A 9,925-nucleotide genomic window follows, 5' to 3' on the forward strand; every position below is an offset into this window, starting at 1 on the left:
AAAATATTTCAATCTATTTGTTTCACTTACAGGCTATATAAATATATTCATTTACTACAAACCTTTAATGAGTACATATTAATGACGGGCAATGTGCTGGTAATTTGACATAGAATATATCAACTGATCATCACTGAACTTTTTGGATGTGGTAGGTGCCTTTGTCTTCTTGCCTTAAATATGAGAAATGGAGATTTCAATGGGAGCAACAGATTGTATAAAATCACAAAGATAACACAAGAGGGGTTATGGTTCTAGAAACAGGTGCTCTTTATCACTACAACATACAACTGTTCTTGAAAAAGTAAACTTTAGGCATTTTTTTCTACTGGAGGCAAAAGGAGGGCACATGCTTGACCTTCACAATAAGGGATTTGACTTAGATAAAGTAAAGCTTTCAAACAGAGAGTATGGCCAAGAGGGTCCCTGCAGTCTCCTTTTCTGAGTAGTCGTGAAAGGAGACAGGAAGTAGACAGGAAGAAAGGGTGTCCTTTTAGGATTTTATATACACTGGCAAAATAGCCTTTAGGGGAAAAGAATAACACAATGAAATAGATTATAATTATGGGGGATTTTATCAGGTATGCATATTTATAAATCTTGTTCACAACCCCACCCCCACCCCCAGTAGTTTCTAGAGCTGCTGCTCTAGTTTCTACTTTTTTTGAGGGGGTGGGGAGGGGAGGATCTTTCTGATTTCTTTAATTACTTTTAAGGAATATTATTTTTTCACTTTTTTCAATTAGAAAATCTTAAATTTATTCAAAAAGCAATATTTTAAATAGATTAAATTATCTTGTTCCATTTTTTAAGGTAATGATAAATTCTAAAGCAAATGAAATAACGAATGTTATCTTATGTATGGCAAATAAACTAAGTGACCATAATTATGTTAGGATATAATGAAAATGATATGTTGATATTGTTATACAACTTACTTCTATATTATATAATATTTCATTCTATCTATAGGAATTCAAATTATGGAAAGATTTCTTGAAAAAATATTTATCTCTACTCATGATCTAAAGATGGACACATGTATTCATTTCACATGGTATTAAAAATATATATCCAATCAGTTATAGAACCTAGTATCACTTAACTATTTGGTTATTAGAAAGATAGACTTCAATTAACCCACACAAAAAGAAAATCTAATAAAGATGATGATAATAAAGACATTGATTTTGGTGATATGAGAGGGTCATAGGACCAAATGAAGGTTGAAACCTGGATTTGTCTGAAACAGGAACCAGGCTACTCCATATAGTCTAGATAAATTTTATTTGCTATCTCTAATATAAATGAACTCTAATCATTGTTCATTTGCCCCTGCTTCATTGTATTTAAAATCGAAGCAAAGGAGAGAAAGGTACATACACACACACACATAAATACATACATACATAAGTTTTGGAAAAAATATATTAATTGAAGTTTGACTTAAATATTTTTAATCTGATTTTCAAGCTAGACATTTATTTAATTATTGTTTGGCAAACTTCTTTTCAAATCAATCCCACAAGAATTGCCACTTCCATCATGGCATTTGCCCTAGACCAGTGATTCTCAACCTTCCTAATGCCGCACTCAATTAATACAGTTCCTCATGTTGTGGTGACCCACAACCATAAAATTATTTTTGTTGCTACTTCATAACTATAATTTTGCTACTGTTATGAATCGTAATGTAAATATCTGATATTCAGGATGTATTTTCATTGTTACAAATTGAACATAATTAAAGCATAGTGATTAATTGTAAAAACAATATGTAGTTACATATTGTGAAATATTTATTTCTAATTACAAATAAATGAAATTTTGTCTTGAAGCATGGTGCAACATGGGTAACAGTCTTAATATAACAACAGTGAGCTACATTGCTACATTTTGCGACAGTATGTATAAAAAGCCAAGGTCAGTGCGAAGGTTAAGATTGCTTCTTTCTCACCAGATCAGAAATTCTCAGGGCAGTCTTTGCAAGAGCACAATGAAGATCATCTTCCACAACAAGTCTACTTCTGTATTTAGAGTTGATAATCAACAAGTTGGAAAACCCTGTTTCACAAAGATAGGTTGTTGGAAATGGAAGAAAAAGGCGCAACACAGTCTCAGACAGAACAGGATATGACTGCAAACACGTGATCCAGAATTTTGTAACTGGCATTGTAGAGAAATCAGTTCTCGCTGCATCATTGTTAATAAGTTCAATGAACTCCTCTTGTGCTGTCTCAGGAACATCTTCAACTTTGACTGTGAATGAGCTTCTGGCAAGTGCAAATAGGGTGTCAGGTAGATTTGGAAAGTACTATGAAATTTCGTCTGCAAGCATGTGCAAGTGTTCTTTCACAGAAATTATCATCGTACTCCTTTTGTCTGGTTCAATGTCATGTTCTTCAAAGAGAGCAGGTAAGGTAGGCAACATGTAAATTTTATTTTCATCCAATTTTTTTTTTGCCAAAGCTGAAGTTTCATTTGGAATGATCGGATCTTTTCAGACAAATCGAGGCATGTTGCATTTGGTCCTTGCAGTGATAAATTTAACTCATTCAAGATGGCAAAGATATCAACCAAGTAAGCTATTTTATGCAGTTAATTTTTATCTCTGAAAAGTGCTTTGAACTGCAGTCTTGCTTTCTGATTAAAAAATGTTTTGAGTTCATCACGAAGCTCAAAAACACATTTAAAAATTTTTCCTCTCAACAACCATCTCACTTCAGTGCGAAATAGCAGAGCATTGTTCGGCGCATCCAACTCGTTGCACAGTTGTGAAAACAGTCGACTGTTTAAAGTGCTCGCCTTTACAAAATTGACATAACTTATGACGCTTTTCATTACTTCTTGTAACTCTTGTGGCAGCGTCTTCATTACTAATATTTGCCGATGAATCATCCAGTGAGTTCCGATGACTTTTGGTGACTAATTCAGTACCAAACGTTTAAATCCAGATCGACATCCTAGCATAGCCGGAGCACCATCTGTGCAAACACCACAAACCTTTTCCCAAGAGATCTTATGCTCTTTCAGAAATGAACCAACTGTGTCAAATACATCACGTGCAGTAGTTTTCGTTTCAAGAGGTTTGCAAAAAAGAAACTCATCTTTAAAGTCACCATCATTAATATACCTCACGTAAACCAGTAACTGTTAACAGTTTGCAACATCTGTAGATTCATCAAGCTGGATACTAAATATTGGAAGTGGAGCAGATTTAATTTCCTGGATTACCTGATCAAGAATATCAGCAGACATGTCATCTTTTCTTCTGTGGACAGTGTCGTTAAATAAGGAAATTGCACTCAATTTCGTAGCAAATTAGTCTCCGATCATAACTCGAACAATGTCTTTGGCCACTGGCAACAGTAAATCCTCAGCAATGGTGTGAGGTTTCATAGCTCTGGCGATTCTGATTGCCACCAAATATGAGGCTTCAACGGCTGATACATTTTGTTTGTGGTATTTGCCACCAGTGTCAAGTCTGGCTTTCTTGAGTCCATCAGCTTTGCTTCTAAAATAGTTGGTATCCTTGCTGGCAAAGCTCGGATGCTTGCTATAAAAATGGTGTTTTAGTTTGTTTGGCTTCATAGATTCGGCCGATAGAACTTCACAACAAATAACACATTGCGGTTTCTCAATTCTTGCTCTAATTATTGAGGTAAAACCATACTGTAAAAAATCCTCACTATATTTTCTTTTCTTAACATTCTTCTCTACACGATCCATTGTCATGGGATGGTTTGCTAATGAAAATAATATATAACAATAGCTTTAATAATACAAAAGATGATGGCATAGTTCAGTCAATATAGTTCATTAAAGTTTCCTATGATTGACCATTCTCTGTGTTTTTTTTACATACCTGTTACTATCACAAGGGGGCAGTATTCACATCAACCACAGCTGAATATAAAAAGACCAATCAGCATCCAGATTAAGTTCCCATGGTACAGATATATTTTTTTGCAGTAGCTGATGATTTTACAGTACATGATTTTAAATTTACCCAGTAATTATAATTCATGAAGTGTTTTACCTCCAATACTGCTGCTTTCAACATAGTAGCTGCTTTTAACAGAGTAGCTGCTTTCAACACAGCAGCTGCTTTCTACACAGTAGCTGCTCTCTACACATGTGTGACTGGTCCGCATAAGTACATTATGGCGCCAACCCTGTCACATACACCTGTATTTGTACGGGGTGTATGTGATGGGGTTGGCACAATGATGTCATCACGCCAGGTACTCGTATGTGGGTGTATCTGCATATGAGCGGACCTGCCTGGAGATGGATAGAGGAGCAGTGTCTTGGTTCCTAAGACTGTCAAAAATATGTTTTCTGATGGTCTTAGGTGACCCCTGTGAAAGGGCCGTTTGACTCCCAAAGGGGTCCCGACCCACAGGTTGAGAACCGCTGCCCTAGACCCTAGCACCAATAAAAATGATACATTGTATCATAAACTGCCTCCTCCTCACTCCTTAAAATTCAGCTCTTTGTGCTTTGCTCAGAAAAGTTTGTCCTATCAGCCATGTAAGCTCAGGGTATCAGTTCTATCCAGTGACTGAGTAAATGCTTTGGAACACTGTGGGCGGTTTTCCACTGGGGCTATTAATGATGGCCTGAATACACATTATCCTTTTCAGGCTGGAAAAATGTATATCTTATATAGATAGCAGCTTTTTATGGCTGAAATATTTAACTGAAGAGTTGTCTATCTACAACAGGGAACTTTTCCAAGGGAACTGGCTCATTGGTATTCTAATTACAGGCCAGTTAAATGACCCATTTCTAATGATTACCACTGAAACTTGGGCTAATGTAAATCAGATCTAGGGAAGCTGCCTTCAATGAAGCTTACATTTCAATGTGTTAATTTGCAGGCATCTTCAAGGTAAAAAAAAAAAAAAAAAAAAAACCTGTTAGAAAGCATGGCCTTTTTAAAAGTATGACTGCCTCTGTAAGTTTCATCTCTTTTTAATACTATTGTTCACCTAAACATACTAGTACTAATATGAATCCAACAAGGTTCATAATGAGCTTGATATTTCATATGTTTATGAATTTATACTGAATAGACTTGATACCCATGAAGTCTTTATATATGAATTAAAATATATGGATAAATCATGCTTTTTCTAACCTTATATTTAGGTTTATGTTATCTAAACTTAGCGGTACATATTTGACATAATTTGGGGCAAATTATGAGCCCTGTGGTTTTGATTCTATAGAGTAATAATATCACCAGAAAGAGAAATTATGAATTATTTGCATCATTGTGTAAATACGCTCTCCATTTAAGGACTGGTAGTTCACAAAAGCAGGTTGCTAAGCAAATAGAAAATTGACTGAAATAAAATTTTGGAAACCATTGGTTAAGAGTACAGATTCCACACGGTAAACAAAGAGGGTAGGTCCTTACCAAGCTCAGGCAAATGCAAGAATAGAGTGATGGGTGGAGATAGACTTCATTTAGATCATTGCAAGAATATACATTTTTTATATTTAATATTCTCAATATTCTTATTTTATTTTTTAAATTATTTGTATCAGACCAACAGTGTCTGATTTCATTTTTTTACTATGTAAATGTGGATTTCATTGGTCAACTAACAGAGTATTATTTTTCCAGCAATCTTACATTTTGCAATTCTTGTCATCTCTTTCTTTCCAGTCAACAAACTCCAGGTAGTGGCAACTATTTATTTAGGATTTTATGCTCTCAGGCCACCAGACATTGTAGATAATTGGTACACAGCAATGCCAATTAGCTTCATTATGTAAATTTATTTTTTAATCCTACTGTTATTCTAAACATTAAAAATTTACCTCCAAATTATATTTCTTGGATATTAAATGCTTCTTTTTAACCTTTAGTTTCTAAATTTGTGTCCATATATTCTTCCTCCTCTCCTGTTGGTATGTTTACTTATTGTTTTATTTATGCACTGCAATTTGTAAAATGTATATTTATTGTTGAAAGTATTATAGATGTTTCCTTTTTTTATCCCCATTGGCCCTCCCCAAACTCCTCCCCATACCCCCCCCCAATCAAGTTTTCACTGAACTATTGTCTGTGTCCATGAGTTATGCATATATGCATATCATATACCTTGGTTGTGGGCACATCCCCAGTAGGAGGTGTGCAGGAGGCAGCTGATCGATGTTTCTCTCTCATCAATGTTTTTCTCTCATCAATGTTTCTAACTCTCTATTCCTCTCCCTTCCGCTCTGTAAAAATCAATAAAATATATTTAAAAAAATTCTTTGGTTAATCTCTTCTTGCTCCCCCCTCCCCCCTTACCTCTGAAATTCATCAGTTTGTTCCACGCTTCTAAGTCTCTGGATCTGTTTTGTTCTTCAGTTTATTTTATTCATTAGATTCCACATATGAGTGAGATCAAGCATTTTTATCAGTGTTTTCCTACTTGAAACATTGATTGTGAATTGGTCTCCTCTTTTATCTGCATTTTCACTTGCCCCATTTTCTAATAGTGTGATACAATTACTGAGGTTATGAATTTTGAGGGTGTATTTAGCAGAAAGATGATAATCTAACCTGGCTAGGGACAAAGCAAGAACTTTAAGGGAATAAGAAAAAAATGGAAATGTAGTAAGGAAGATAAAGTAGCTGTCTGTCTTGGTGGAATCAAAAATAGTTGGAGTTGACAAATATTAAAGAAAAAAAAGTAGGAAAAGATAAGTGAATTTCAGAAAGTTATATTATTGTAGCTGACATTCTAGATAAGGTATAATAATGCAAAAGTCAAGATGTTGAAGAAGAATGAAGTGTGTGGCTAAAGATGGTAGAAGCGTAGAGCACTATAGGCAATAGATGAAAGAAATGAAAAGTTATGGCACTTAAGGGACTGACTAGGGATATATTAAAATTACCAAGAGTTAGATCAGGATAATGTTAAAGAGACAAGAATGAATATTCAGGAACGACAGGCAATTCCTTAGATGCCAACAACTACAAGGATGGAGAGACATTAGTATATTCTAATTCAACAAGCTTCATAGGAAGAGTGGTGCTTTGGTAGGAAGGTAGTTATCAATCTGGAAGTATCAATGAGAAACAAGGAAAAATCTTCACCTATACACCAAAAGTAGACAAATATGATAGAGAAAAAGGTCACTACTGAAATAGACTCAGAAGCAGCAGAGTTCTCAGGGAAAGTCAAGTTTCAGGTAGAAGATATAGGGATTTTTCCTGATAAGAGATTTTGGTTTCCTGATCATACTGTAAAAGTACCTTTTAAAGTAAGAATGGCATAAGAATAACAAAGAGTATAAAGGACCTCTCTCCATGATGGGGAGAATTGGGAGATTGGGTCCTGGGTAAATACTGGCTCAGGAAGCCAATGGGACTCTGCTAGTATACCCTGCTAGTACCACTACTGGTGATAATTAGTCAGACAAGTCATATGTGACTTTATTATCTTTTTACCTTGGATAATGTAATTCATTTTATGACTATTGATGGCAACAAGAATATGAGTTTCATTAAAAAGATACTTGTGACACCTGATTTTAACTCCAACATGTAGAGATTATAACTCATCACTAAGTCTTACAATAAGAAAAATGTAGACAGACTAAAAATGAATGACTTTTCTTGGACTCCTCAGAGAAACTAAATCTCAAAACAAGCCAACACCCTGAGTAAAAAATTTGTTGTTGAGAAATAAAGCCTATCAAACTAGAATTCTATACCTGGCAATATCATCTTCAAATAGATGTACTCAGACAAACAATGAAGGGATTTATTTCCAGTAATTTTTCTCTGTGAAAAGGGTTAAAGATGACCTTCAGGCAGAAGGTACATGATGATACACACCTATTGGAATGTCTAAAATAGATATAATCTAAGAAAGCCAAATATTGGTGAGGAATTCTCATTAATTGCTGGTAGGATTCAACATGACAATGTTACCTTGGAAGACAATTTGGAAGTTTTTTACAGAGGTAAACATAGTCTTACCATATGATTTAGTCATCACACTTCTGGGTATTTACCTGACTGATTAAAAAAATGTCAGTACAGCCCTAACCGGTTTGGCTCAGTGGATAGAGCATCAGCCTGTGGACTGAAAGGGCCCAGATTCGATTCCAGTCAAGGGCATGTACCTTAGTTGCGGGCACATACCCAGTAGGAGGTGTGCAGGAGGCAGCTGATCAAAGTTTCTCTCTCATCGATGTTTCTAACTCTTTATCCCTCTCCCATCCTCTCTGTAAAAAAATAAATAAAATATATTTTTTTAAAAAGTCAGTCCATGCAAAATATGTGCTCAAAAGTTCACAAAAGCTAATTCATAACTAGTGGCCTGGTGCACAAAATTCATGCACATTAAAAGGGAATTAATTAGAGGAAATCTACACTAATAAAAGAGAAAGTTGCAAATTGACCATACCTTCATGACGCCCATTAGCCAATAAGGAGTGATTATGCAAATTAACCCCACAAAGATGGCTGGTTAATTTGCATAGAAGGCACCAAGTGGCCAGGGGCAGGGCGGGACGCAGGCATTCCACCTAGCCCCAGTCGATCCAGGCCTCTGGGCAGCATGGGAAGGCAGAAAGGCAGCTCCTGCCGGAGCGAAGGTGGTGCTGGCAGCCAGGGGAAGGAAGGCCCATTCTTACACGAATCTTCATGCATCAGGCTACTAGTATTTTAATACTGCTCTTTGCCCTTTCTCTATAATAGAAGTGTCAGAGATTAAAGAAATTAGTAAAATGTATATGAAAATCTCCCTCCTGTCAGTGTCTGGGGCATGCTGCAGGAGCCAGAGTCAAGTCTCTGCCCACCTGCATGCACCTCAAAATGGTGTAAGACCCAGACCTGGCCGACCTCACCACCATTGGGTGAGATCCAGACCCAGCCGGCCCCACCCCCATCAAGCCCTGCCAGGCGGGGCCACAGCCTCAGGTCCCCTGGCCTGGCACCAGGCAGGGGGTGCAGTCTCTGGTCCCCCAAGCCCTGCTGGGCAGGAGATGCAGCCTTAGGTCCCCTGGCCCTGCGCCGGGGCAGAGGGTGCAGCCCGAGGTCCCCCATCAAGCCCCACCAAGCAGGGGTTGTAGCCTTAGGTCCCCCACCCTGGCCTGGCACCACGCAGCCTCAGATCTCTGCTGATTGCTCGTTACAGCTTGTTACAGGAACCGTGCTTCCGCTGTGGGTGCAGCCATCTTGTGATGGTGTGATGGAGTAAGGGTCAATCTGCATATTAATTCTTTATTATATAAGATTGTCCCAAACTGGAGCAAGAAAAATTGCCTACAATCAGTAAATGGATTAACAAACTATGGTCATTCAGACAATAAAATATTTTTAAGTAATACAAAGAAATGAGCTAACAAGACACAATAATATATGAATAAGTCTAAAATGTATACTGCAAAGTCAGAGAAATAGTCTAAAAATGTCTGCATATTGCATGATATACCATTCGGGAAAAGGGAAAATTATAGAGATGCCACATCCGTGGTTACACATGTGTGTGTATGGGGCAGTGAGTGGTGGTGGGGGGGTCAGAAAGATGGGATAGGTAAAGTACAGTTTATTTTATAAGGACAGTGAGATTCTTCTCTTTGGTACTGTAATGCTGAATATAAGACATGAATTTGTCAAAACACATAGAACTTTATAGAACGAATAGTAATCATTAATAAGTACAACCTTTACAAAACCATTTAGGAGGACTGAGGATCCAATAATGTGATTTATAATGTGACAAAATAATCTATATGTATTAAGAAACTGTACATAAGCACAGTATTCCAGTTGCAGATAACCAAGGGAAGGAGGCTAGCATGAGCCATGTGATAATGATTTAGAGTAAGAGATATCAGTATGAGCTTATATTTAGTTTACTATAGACATGGGTGTTTACATATAGAAATGTTTCTAGATCGTGTGTGTATG

General features: G+C 36.7%; 1 pseudogene; it reads right to left on the reverse strand.

Annotated features, from left to right (window-relative positions):
• Nucleotides 1-1,924: 1,924 nt before the first annotated feature.
• Nucleotides 1,925-9,226, reverse strand: LOC139002578 (protein FAM200C-like; annotated as a pseudogene).
• Nucleotides 9,227-9,925: the final 699 nt, after the last annotated feature.

The sequence above is a fragment of the Myotis yumanensis genome, unplaced genomic scaffold (assembly GCF_028538775.1).
Source record: "Myotis yumanensis isolate MYYU_CA2020_CCGP unplaced genomic scaffold, mMyoYum1.0.hap1 SCAF_2, whole genome shotgun sequence".
Classification (NCBI taxonomy): Eukaryota; Metazoa; Chordata; class Mammalia; order Chiroptera; family Vespertilionidae; genus Myotis; species Myotis yumanensis.